General features: G+C 32.7%; 1 long non-coding RNA gene across 1 annotated transcript; it reads left to right on the top strand.

Moving 5' to 3' along the window:
• Positions 1 to 219: 219 nt before the first annotated feature.
• Positions 220 to 2,712, top strand: LOC149426879 (uncharacterized). Its single transcript, XR_016303013.1, has 3 exons — positions 220 to 308; positions 1,354 to 1,452; positions 1,704 to 2,712. It is a non-coding gene; the product is annotated as an uncharacterized LOC149426879 (long non-coding RNA).
• The last annotated feature ends 10,691 nt before the right edge of the window (positions 2,713 to 13,403 follow it).

The raw sequence follows: 13,403 nt of genomic DNA, 5'->3' as shown, positions 1-13,403 counted from the left end.
AATTTCTGTCGTTCAACTAAAATCGCTCTGTGTGAATGGGGTAGTAGCTCTGTCCAGGGCTTCTCAGATTTTTATTTTTGGGTACTTGAGCATCACAACTTAAATTTTTGGAAGACGTTTTTTTGTTACTGGCAGCATTTTTTAAATTTGACAGGACCAACAGAACTGTGGAACCGGCTTGTCAAATTAAATTCTACAAATTCGACTCACGTCGTCTGACGTTTATGGTTGAAAGTATTATTTACTGGATTTTACGTGTTTATTTTACAATACGAGAAGGATAACAGACATCGAAGTTTTCAACAGAGGTAAGATTATCTATATTTCAAGTGTGAATTCGATAATAATAGGATTATAAAATATAATGTTATAAAAATATACGAACAAATTAACCTCTTTAATTAAAACAACTAAAGAAAACTTGGTAATTATTCGGGCTCGCTCACGCTTAACACGATTTTTTTTTATAAAACTTTTTGATTCACCTTAATTACTACAAAAGGAATCTATCTGCATTTGGGAAATTTTAACATTCAAATTATGCTGAATGAAAATTGTATGGGATGACAACAATTTCCAATAATTTCTGTCAAGTGTCTACGATATTTTCATATGTTGTTATTCCCGATACTACACGCGGGGCTAGAAAAAAGATTAGTACCATTTAATTCATGCATATTAGGTACGCACTATTTTGGAGGAACACTGGAATTTACTTTATTATTCTAAAGACTTTTAAAATTGTTATTTATATTTTTCATAATTTTATTTTGCTATATTTCTGTAAAATTTGTTTAATACATATAATTGTAAAAATGTAACTGTAAACTCACTATAATAAGATTTATAATGTAAAGAACCCGTTAGACAAACTGCTAAAAAGCAGTTTATCGGGACTTATATTTGTAAAGTTAAATATATAATAATAAAAAAAATAAAATTAGAGTATTAAGGAAAGTTTTTTTAATAATTGCTTAATATATTTGTATGTAAAACAACCTAACCTAACTTAACCTAATCTAACCTCTCAGGTGTAACCTAACGTTACATATACTAACCTAACCTAACCTTTCCTAACCTATATTATCCTAACCTAACCCAACCTAACTTAACCTAACCTATACTGACCTAACCGAACCTAACCTATAACAAACTAAACTTTTTTTAAATATTTCTTTATTTATAAATACCTTTATTTTATTTTCAGCCAAGAGTTCGGCCAAAATAGTACCTACCTAATTTGCATTGAATAAATGGTAATAATGTCTCTTCTAGCCACTCGTATCAGGAAAACTAATTACGTCAATTAATCATGCATTATTTTGTTATTTATTATTTTATTTTTCTTTACAGTTTATCTGATGTATGTGTCTACATAAACAAGAACCAAAACAAGGCCAAAAACAAGAAACTTATCGACGGAAGTGGTCTTTCGCAATGCACTGACAAAAGGTATGTTATAGTGATTTATTTTACAAATGTTTGTTATTTAACTATCGATACAAGATATGTTCCGAAGAGATGAATTATTGATCTACTAACTATCTGCTTCATGGGAAAAAAGAATATCTGCTTCATACGAAAAAAATAATCTTCAGTAATACAAACATTCAAAAGTTTATAATAGTTTTATATTGGTATCCAAATCAATGTATTTTTTCATAAATCGATGTTCATTTTTAACGCTGATTTTGCTTTTCTAGGTTGGATAAAAATGATACAACCGAAGGAGGACAAGAAAGGCGTATCGTCGACATTTTTTATTTTATTGACCAATTGAAATCCATTTCGGACCATCCTCCTTTTGGATGCGGATTTGGAAACCTTATTGTCATATCTGAGAAAAGATTTGGCCTTATGTCCAAAATACTGTTTCAATGTAACATGTGTCGCTCCAAATTTACAGTCAACACATGCGACCCAAAACCTAAATATACAATGGACGTCAATGTAGCAGCAGTATCGGGGATGACTCCTGCAGGAATTCGGTTTGCTCAACTGTGCGAGCTTTTGATGGCTGTTAACATACCCCCATGTCCCAAAAATTGTTCAACAAGAAAAATGTGTTAGTGTCAAGGGAGTGGGAGAAATGCGCGTTAGTCGCCATAGAAGTCACAGCGGAACGAGAGCGTCAAGCAGCTATCGAAGAAGGTTCTCTGCAGGACGGAGTGGCAGTGATAGACGTGATCGCGAATGGCTGTTGGTCGAAGCGATCATATAGAAAAAATTATACCGCCCTCTCCGGTGCGGCAGCAATTATCGGCAGAAGATTTGGAGAAGTTTTATACCTCGGAGTTAAAAAAAAATATTGTTGCATTTGTTCAAAAGCTGAGAACCAAAGAATATTGCCTAAAGAACATGCTTGCTACAAGAACTACACAGGACCTTCAACAGGAATGGAAGCTGAAATTCTCGTAGAAGGGTTCAAAACTTCAGTTGCATCTTATAATTTGATGTATGGGCGGCTTATAGCGGACGGCGACAGTAGTACTTATCATAAGCTAATCCAAACGAGTCCGTATCCAAATGACACCATGGAAATAATTTAATGTCGCAATCATTTGCTTAGAAATATGTGCAACAAATATCCGTTCTAACGAAAGACAAAAAGTATCCTTTATATCAGCGAAAGATGATCACCACACAACGGATACTGGCCATAAGAAAGGTGATTTGTCACGCCATTCGAAAGCATAAACAAGGATCTGAGAACTTATCAAACAGAATTAATAACTTGTACGTAGACGTCAGTAACAGTTACAATCACGCGTTCAGTGAACATGAAAATTGCAAAAGTCATTATTGTCAGAGTGGTAAAAAGAATGATAATCTCGTCAAAAAGCTTGTTGCTTCTACCTTATGGTGTAGAGTACAGTTTATTGTTGGGACCGTTGCATCAAACGCAAGAAGTTTGATCAATGATGTTGATAGTAATCGCGTTGAATCCTTTAACAATATATGTTATAGCGAAATTTCTTGGGGGAAAAGGACTTACCAGAGCCTTTGTTCAGCCGCAGTCGTTTCGTTCAATATCAAGAGACCAATTTACAGCCTTCACAAAGCTATGCTGGGGCACAGTCCTAGTAGCAAATCTAAAGAATTTTCAAATAGAAGTATAAAAAAAATTTCCTCAACCGAAAGTGTCTTCGTTGTAAATTGTTCAACAAATCACGGTCTGTTCAATATGACAAACATTATGGCGATCAATGTCAAAAACCTGACTTGGCTCCTGAACAACTCCAGCAGTTAAAAGAAACGTTTTTGAAAAATTTTAAAAAAACTGAAGAAGAAAGGAAAAAAAACAGAAAGAGACACCATTCTACAACGCGATTGTAGTGAATGGCTGGAATTACGAAGAAATTTCATATCCGCCTCAAACTTCGGAAAGATTATTAAAAAAAGAGAAACAACTGGACCTTCAATCGTTAAAGCTTTACTATACAAACAAGACCGTTCTAATGTGCAATCCATCAGACATGGTGTGAATAATGAAATGAAAGCATTAAACCAGTTGTCATTGCAACTTGGAATTACCATATGGCAGTGTGGCTTATTTATTGATTGTGATATTCCATATTTAGGTGCTACGCCTGATGGCTTAGTTGACGACGGCAAAATTGTCAAGATTAAGTGTCCATTTATAGCATTCAATTCAAGACCAATAAAAGAGTTGGTTCAGCAAAATAAATTTAACTTCTATAAACTCAAAGGAGAAGAATTGGTTATCAACAAGAATCACGATTGGTACTTTCAGGTGGGTGGTGTAGTTCAGCAATAACTTCTATATTTAATAAATTCGTTTTTTTGTAAATAGTTGAAGACAAACATTCATAATGATTACAGTATGCAGAAGTTAAAACATTATTATTTTTAATTGTAACAAATTTGTTCTTTTTTCAGGTCCAAGGTCAACTTCGCGTTACCAAAAGAGAGAATTGTATTAATATTTTAATATTTGTAACTGTTATTTCGTGGTGGAATTCCATTATAAATATATATAAAGAAAACAATTTAGTTTGGCCGAATATTTCATGGATCACATGGAAGAACATATAGAAAAATTAAAATCATTTAAAAATGTTACCTTCTATCGTAGATACGTAGATGACATTTTAATTATCTGGGCGGGAACTCACAGACAATTAGATAATTTTCTAAAAGAAATTAATAAAATCAACAAAGCCATCCAATTTACAATGGAAATGGGGGGAAATAAAATTAATTTTTTAGACATAGGTATCGAAATAATTAATAAAAAATTAGAATTTACAATTTACAGAAAACCAACATACAGCGACAACATTATACATAACACATCTAGACACCACATATCTCACAAGTTATCAGTATTTAACTCACTCATTCACAGACTCTTACATATACCCCTGAATTGTATAAATTATAATAATGAACTCAATGTTATTAAAACCATAGCAAATAATAATGGATATAGTAGTGAACTTATTGATAGATTATTAAAGAAAAAGGATAAAAAACTCACACTGGCAATCATATCACAGGGTCTTACAATCAACAATGAAAATGACGTCACAAAAAAACAATGGGTTAAAATACCTTATATTGGTGATATATCCACAAAAATATCAAGGATAACCAATGAGGACAATTGTAAAACAGCATTTTATAATGTAAATTCATTAGGTAAAATCCTAATAAATAATAAAGATAAAAGGGATAAAATGGAAAACTCAGGAGTTTACCAAATCAACTGTGCCAATTGCCCGTCTTACTATATAGGCCAAACAGGTAGATCATTGAAAACCCGCATAAAAGAACATTTTTCAAGCTGGGTAAATGACAAAGGCGAAATGTCGAATGTTGCGGCACACTTACTTGAGAATAAACACTCGTTTGACAAGGATAGAGACGTAAAATTTTTACATACCTGCGACAAAGGTCATAAATTAGATAGGCTAGAGTCATTAGAGATAACCCGTCTAACTAAAAAAGTAAACTCCAACAATGTAATGAACACAAAATTAGAATCAGTTGCTAAATCTCCGCTGCTATATCCATTATAATCGGTATGTCACCTATCCTAAATATGTATTTGAATTATATAAAATCCATTAAAATATTTTTACCTAACCACACAATAGATTCCTAATAGGCATAATTATCATAGTTCTATAGATAAATTCATTTGATTTTAATAGTTAACAATTAGCTGATAACCTTATGTTGGGTAAATCCTTATGTTGGGCAAATCCTTAAATTGATAGTACATACAATACTTATTTGAGAAATATCATATTTCACGAAAATCCCACATAATTCAAACCAACCTATTATGTTAACCCCTCCCCTCAATGTAATTTGCCTATGTATATAAGCCCTAGTTTAAGAAAAAATTGTACCAGTCTGGAGATGGCCCTAACAGGCTGAAACCGGTCACGGTCAAATAAAAACAAGTGGAAAAAGTTTAAAATTGTTTTCTTTATATATATTTAGAATTCTATTTTCGGAATATGGTCAGGTGAGAAAAACCATCTCAAAGTAGAGATGATTCAACGGGACGATGAATTTTGGAGGAAAACTATGGTTGTTAAGCTCCAAGTTTTTTTATATGGAATATGTTTTGCCTCAGTTGGTAGACCCTCGCCTCGTGAGGAATTTACCAATTTGCAAACCACCAGTCATAAAAAACAAAACATCTGAACTTTTCCCTACAGTTATTTCAGAAAGTAAAGATAAAAGGAGTAAACCTACGATATCATCTCAAATTTTGGAAGCGACTGATTGTATTCTTACATTTGAACATATGTAAGAATACAATTCTTCTCCTTTGAGTTAAAAGAAGTTAAATTTCTTTTGGTGTATTAACTCTTCAATTGATCTCTAATTTTATGCTATAAATGGACACTTAGTTTTAACAATTTTACCGTCGTCATCTAAGCCAAATATGGAATATCAATAATAATTATATTATCAATCAATACATAAGCCACTTGGCGTGGTAATACCAAGATGCAATAACAACTGATTAAGAGCTTTCATTTCATTATCGAAACCATGTATCATGGATTGTACATTTAAAAAGGTCATGTTTGTGTTATAAAGTTTTAACGATTGAAAGTCCAGTTGTTTATTTTTGTTTTTACAATATTTCCAAAGTTTGAGACGGTTATGAAGTGATATCACAATTCCAGCCATACGCGGTCTTGTTGTAGAATGGTATATCTAACTGTCATGAAAAGTTTTTTTCAGAGGTTTTAGAAAAAGGTTTCTTAAAGATACTGGAGTTATTCTGGGCTATGTTAGATTTTTAACATCGATCACCATATTGCTTGCCTTCCTGAATAAATCTACTTTAATTTAATCATTTACGGCGAAGATATTTTTGACAATGGGGTGTTTTTATCTTTCTGTATTCCAATCATTTAGGATTGTCCTTAATACTTTTTTTGATTTTTGGAGACTGTAAACGGATCTCTCAGCATTTAATGAAACTGCGGCAGAACAACGGCTGTTGCTATATTGAAGTCCATGGTATGTTTAGATTTTCGGTCTCATGTGTTGACTGTAAATTTGATGCGACACATGTCACACTCCAACACTATTTTTTTGAAATTAGGCCAACTCTCAGATTGACAATAAGGTTTCCAGATCCGCATTTCGCTCGAAACATGTTTAGGGTAATAAGTTTATAGTTTAGGGTTCTTTCAACGTATTTATTTGGACATTTCGGAACCACCAATACTTCATTTTGAGTGAATCTTGTATTATGTTTGTGCTTAAATTATATTTGAGAATTTAAACAAATAATATTTAGAGAAGTTAAAAATAAAATTGAATGCTTAAACTATTAAAAATAGTAATTTCTTAAAAATGTAAATAAATAAAGCCCCCTTCACACAAACATACAGACACTGCTTTTTATGAGAGGAAATTATAAAAACAAAAATACATTTTAGAATATGATTTTATGTTGCATGCATGTTTTATTAATCTTTATAATTGTTGAATTGTTTAAATGAATAAATAAATAATTACAAAAAAGTCTTCTGATTTATAAGTCCTTAGGAGGCACTTAGGGTCTTTCTATCTATCTTTATAATATAATAAATTTGATAATAAATTTATATAAATATACAAAGTAGATATTACATGTATATAAATATTATATTGTTAAGTCCTTAGGAGGCACTTAGGGTCTTTCTATCTATCTTTATAATATAATAAATTTGATAAGCATAAAAATATAATATTACATACATCTTAACATTGTATGACTTGTTACATAGCTTTTATCAAATGTAATTTTATTCTTATTTTTTATGTTTGAAAGTATTTGTCAAATTAAAATTATACTACCAACCATGTAAAAGCCCTCTGGGCGTTAAATAAATAAATAAAATATAAACATGTAAATAATTTATATAAATATACAAAAGTAGATATTACATGTATACACGGTGTCCGGAAACTCGTAGTACAAGCGGGAAACTGGAGAATCTACACCACATGGGAAACCCAAAAAAACATAAAGTTTTTTGATTTGAGCATTTTCAAAAAAAAAAAAAAACCAAAAAAAAATATTTTTCGGCTATTTTAGGGTTAAAGTTTTTTCTGGTGTTTAGGGTTGAATAACAGATGTTTTAACCCTGCAGAGCAGAAATATTTTATGATTACACGGGGTTAAATGAAGGGTGATTTCAAAATAATGCTTCAAATCCGAGTTTCTTCATTTGTTTTACTTTCAAATAGTTTTAATTAGTTGGGTACTTTGATCTTCAGTAATAATTTATAAGAATTTGATTAAAAAAATAAAAAAAAAAAAAAAAAAAATCAACTTCAAACTCGATTTACTCGATAACGAAAGCTCAAATAAAAAAAAAATATACTACAAAATCGACTCCAAATGTGATGTAGATTCAACAGTTTCCCGCTTGTACTACGAGTTTCCGGACACCCTGTATAAATATTATATTGCGCATATTACACAAGATGTCAGGGGTAAAGTTAACAAACTTCGGGAGGTGATTCTACACGATAGTACAAGTAAAAACGAAATAAAAACTTTTTTGGAATTCCAACATTTTAAGATAGTTTTCGAGTAAAAAAGTTTATTATTTTGTATAGAAAAAGCAATTTCTTCTACGGAAAATAAATTTTTGTGGAAAAAAAATGGAAATTCTAAAAATTTATAAAGTAAAGTAGGAATTTGTATACCTATATCTACAAATTACTTTCATTACATTTTATGTAAAATTAAAAAATATATATTTAATTAATTAAATACGTAATAAAACCCATATCTTGAGAATCTCTTTCATTTCGACCTTCGTGCTAATCTGCTCGGTGCTAAAACTAAAAATGGTTTTGTTTTTATAAAATTGCGATAGATGTCTGTAATTTAATTCCGTCATTTTAATTATTAATTAATCCCAAAATTATTCCTAACACGAATTCAGACAGTGACACCTCTTTCGGATTCTTTTAAAATTAAATATTGTTTCTTTTGTGGGTGTTACAAGGCTGGCCCTTAATATCAATATCATAAACACAATACATCACCATATATCTACTAACTCTGCAAGGTTTTCTCCCAGCTATTACAGCCATTACTCGTGTATCTGAGTCATCCGTCAGTTGCATAGATCACTTATTTACAAAATGTAAGTTAAACATCAAATCTCTCATATATCAATGCACTGTTACAGACCACTACGCTACTATCACATATCTTTCACAAGAAATAAAAAAAAAAACCATCACCTACCCTACCTCTAAATAAAATTTCGTATGACACTCTCTTCAAACTGGTTTCCAAGGAAAACTGGTAAAATTTCTGTAAACTTAGTGACCCGAACTTAGCGTGCAAATCTCATATCGAAACCCTTCATAAGCATCTGAAAAATGCCACAACCAATAATAACAACCAACACAAACAATAAACAAAGTAGTCGTAAAATCAAACTTAAACCTTGGATAACTACTGGAATTTTACACTGTATCCGTAAGCATGACAAGCTTCACAAATATTGTTAAAAAAAATCCCAATGATCACAAAGCTCTCCTATTCTATAAATGATACAGAAATGCTTGTAAAAAAATAACTTGCACATCCATAGAATATTACTATAGGAAGCAAATAGAGGAAGCTGCTGATGACAATAAACAAATTTGGAATACAGCCAAAGAAATATGCTATACCGAAAAAATTACCACACCCAGAAATAAAATCACCATTGCAAATAAAACACTAAATGCAACTGAAAATCCAGAAAAAATCGCAAATCACTTCAACTAATTCTTCTCCACAATCAATACATCAATGCCACAATCGGATCAGACCTAGCAAATAATATTTAAAGAAATAGAATGTCTGAAAATAATCTTGCAAATAATATCTCACTCGTTAATCTCAGATATAAATCTTTTAAACTTACTCCAACAACAGAACAAGAAATTACTGAAATCATCACGTCCGTCAAAAACACACACTCCACGGGAATTGTCAACATACCCACAAAACTAATCAAACATCTCAAACCAATCATCGCTAAACCTCTGGAACATATCACAAATCTAAGTTTACAAACTGGCCTTTTTCCAAACACATTAAAACATTCAATGATTATTCCTATCTTTAAATCAGAGGATAGATCATCCGTGAATAACTATAGACCAATATCCTTGCTGAATCCGATCTCAAAAATAATTGAAAAAACGGCTAAAAGAAGGCACTATAAGTTTCTTGAAGATAATGAAATCCTGTCAAGTAGTCAGTACGGCTTCCGTAAAGGTCGTAGTGCCTCAGATGCAATTGCACCTTTTACTAAATTAGTCTCTGATAATCTTGATAAAGGCCGCAAAACCCTTGCTGTTTTCTTGGATCTTGCTAAAGCTTTTGATAGGTACTGTATCTCACTGCATACTTCTGAAAAAACTCTTGCAGATAGGAATTAAAGGTATTCATTCCCCTTAAGGTTAAACGCAACGCTCGTTGTATTCTACGTGTTCACAGATGGCGTTAATTAATTAATTTTGTTTAAATACGCTTTTCCAAGGTATTGCTTTACAATATTAAGGCAAATCATTTGTTTGCGCCCGTATATACGCAATATGAATATGAATCAATAGTTTTGTTCGTTTAAAGACTTAATTCTTTCGAGAAAGGCACACAAATACAATATTTTACCGATGATTCAATCCAATATTGTATTTGTATGCCTTTCTCGATAGAATTGAGTTTTTATATGGACAAAACTATTTATTCATATTCATATTGCGTATATGAGGGCGCAAACAAATAATTTGTCTTAATACTGTAAAGCAATACCTTGCAAAAGCGTATTTAAACAAAATTAATTAATTAACGCCATCTGTGAACACGTAGAATACAACGAGCGTTGCGTTTAACCTTAAATGGTTTGAGAGCTATCTAACAAAAAGGTCCTAGTCAACTATCATCAACTCCGCCAAAGAGCACAGAAGTACTAGTTTACTAATCACCTATGGTGATCCCCAAGGCATTGTTCTAGGCCCACTTCTCTTTCTGATATATATATTAACACGCTATGCAATTTAGATACTGGTGGCACTATACTATCATTTGCCGATGATACGGTTATCGTGTTTGAAGATGAAAATTGGAAATCAACCATTGAAAAAGCAAACTATGGCATAAATTACGTAAAACAATGGCTAGATGCCAACCTCCTCACTCTCAATATTGGTAAAACAAAATACCTACTTTTTTCCGTACGTAAGCCCAAACTCCCTCAAAACTATCATAAACTTACAATCCATTACCAGAAAATCTGAAACTGAACATCTTTATATAAAAAATATCCAGAATTGGCTATTGGTAAAGTGACGGAACTATTTCAAAGAATGTCTCGTGTCATTAAATTAAATTAACTGCTCTTTTATTCCATTCTATTCATATGTTTTCTTTTTATCTCTTTTTTTTCTCTCTCTTATTTCTGTACATCTTAACATTGTAATCTAAAGAATTATGGCTACCATAATATGGGCATGAGCCTAGTAACAAAAAGACAACAAAAAAAACTATAATCATTTAAATTTTTATGAATAAAGAAACAAAAAAGAAAATAGTAATAGTAGTTACTATTTTCCTTCTACTTTACTTTACTATTTACTGAAAATAATGAATATTATTCAAAATTGCTTTCAGACTTTGCAAGATTTAAGGTCAAAGGCCAAATTAAAGAACTCCGCGTTGAGGCGGCATGTGGTCAGGACTGGAGGTGAACCACTGGCGCCAGCAGCCAACCTTAATGCAACTGACGAAATGATTCTACAAGTCGGTTTTGATAACGGGCTATATGGGAGTTGCAAAATCAGAGATGAGCTTCAACTTTTTTTCCCTCGGAGGATCACTACCTGTTGCTGGCTGCAGCAGTTGAGGCTCTTGGAGGCCTACCACTCTTGGAGGCACCACCACTCTTGGAGGCAACAAACATCTCGTAGAGTTGTCGATTCCTTAAACGCATCCAACACATTTGCGGATGGGATAATTTTAAATCAGTCAATTTTTTTTAACGAGCTACTGGCTTTAATGACGATGCTAACAGATTCAATTGAAGTACACAATTTAATTTAAATTGAGTAATTAAATTTAATAATAAAACTTTTAGAAGAATTAAAAGCCAAATCTAAGTAATAATTTAATGTCTCGTCTACTAGCCTCGTCATTAAAGCAAGTAGCACATTATTTGCACATTTTTTTATTTTTTTTAAATGATAATATTCTAACGAAGGTTCCAGTTCAATGGTGAGGTGTACGCTTGCGTGAGCAAACTTACATAGTGATTATGTCTGTGTGACCAAACTTACATAGTGATTATGTCTGCGTGACCAAACTTACATAGTGATTATGTCTGCGTGAGCAAACTTATATAGAGATTATGTCTGCGTGGGCAAACTTGCATAGTGATTATGTCCACGTGATGCAATCATATATCAGAATGTTATGCAAACCATGGTATGGTATGTATACTAATATGGTGGTTAACATGTGCCTAGTATTTAGCTCGTATTCAATGTATGTTACATTTTTTATAAGCAAACATTATTTTCTCTATTATATAAGAATTGCGATATTGTTCGACATATTGTTTAAAAAAATGTTTTGGTTCAAATACTGATACATTGATAAAAGTGTCATATTGTTCAGCGTAAAAAATAATGTAATTGTTTTATTTTTATTATGGATAAATATAATGTTCTAAATTATGTTACTAGAAAATATCAGACTTGCTTATCAGTGTATTCATTCTTGAGCTTTTAATACAAAATGTATTGAAATTGTGCAACTGAAAACTGTGTTGCTTTCTGTATTTAGTAAGTTGCAATGTTTTTAATGTTAAATACATTTTTTTATGATCACACCATTATTTTCTTAAACACAAATTTGTCTTATGCTTTGAATTTTACATTATGACAAATATATAAGTCCTTGAAATTCTCTTCGAAAATTATACAAATTATGGGGTGAGATCCACAAAAAAGAGTCTGTACAGATTGGTTGTTTGCGACAAGTCTTGCCATTTGCATTTTTTTTTTTTTTTTTTTTTTTTTTAAGTCGGAGGCGGTTTACTTACGTTCCCCGCGAGCACTTAGGCCATAGGCCCATTGTACTATCTCCCATTTTACCTCATTCCCTTGCCAGTAACCCGGTCCCTTTAATGAAGTTCACCAGGGCTGTCATTGGATATGTGGCGATGTCTTCTGGTTCCACACTGTGTCTTCCCAGGTATCTGAGCCTTATTCCCAGCAGAGCGGGACATTGGCACCATAGGTGAATTGGAGTCTCTTCCTCCTCTTCACATTTCCTACAGATGTTGGTGTTTTCCACTCCCAACAGTTGCATGTGTCTCCTGAGATGGCAGTGTCCCGTTAATAGTCCTACCAGTTCCCTCAGTGAGTTTCTGTCCATATCGAGTAGTTGCCTGGTTCGGTTAGGGTCCGGTCCGTTTATGAGTACTTTAGATTGCCTCATTCCGGGTGCCTTCTTCCATTCCTTCCAGTGTTGGGATTTGACCCACCTCTTGATATGTAGTTTGGTGTGGCAAGCTGCTACTCCTACGGCCGGCTCGGATCCCGCAAGTGGTGCTTTCGCCCCTTTCCTTGCTAGTTCGTCAGCCCGCTCGTTGCCCTCAATACCTTTATGTCCTGGTACCCAGAGCAGGGTTACTTTATTGATGGTCGCCAGTTCTATAAGGATAGTCCTGCATTCCATCACCAGTCTGGAGTCGCATCGGTTACTTTCCAGTGCCATTAAGGCCGCCTGGCTATCTGAACATATATTTATGTTCTTATTTCTGTACCCGATACTCATATTCTCCTGTGCGCAGGCTAAGATGGCTTTCATCTCAGCTTGAAACACAGTGCAGTGCATTCCTAGAGGTATA

This window comes from Hesperophylax consimilis, chromosome 1 (assembly GCF_061612785.1).
Source record: "Hesperophylax consimilis isolate HC1 chromosome 1, BYU_Hcon_1.0, whole genome shotgun sequence".
NCBI classification, from domain to species: domain Eukaryota; kingdom Metazoa; phylum Arthropoda; class Insecta; order Trichoptera; family Limnephilidae; genus Hesperophylax; species Hesperophylax consimilis.
Note: the sequence above shows the minus strand (reverse complement) of the source record. Positions and strands in the feature narration are given on the sequence as shown.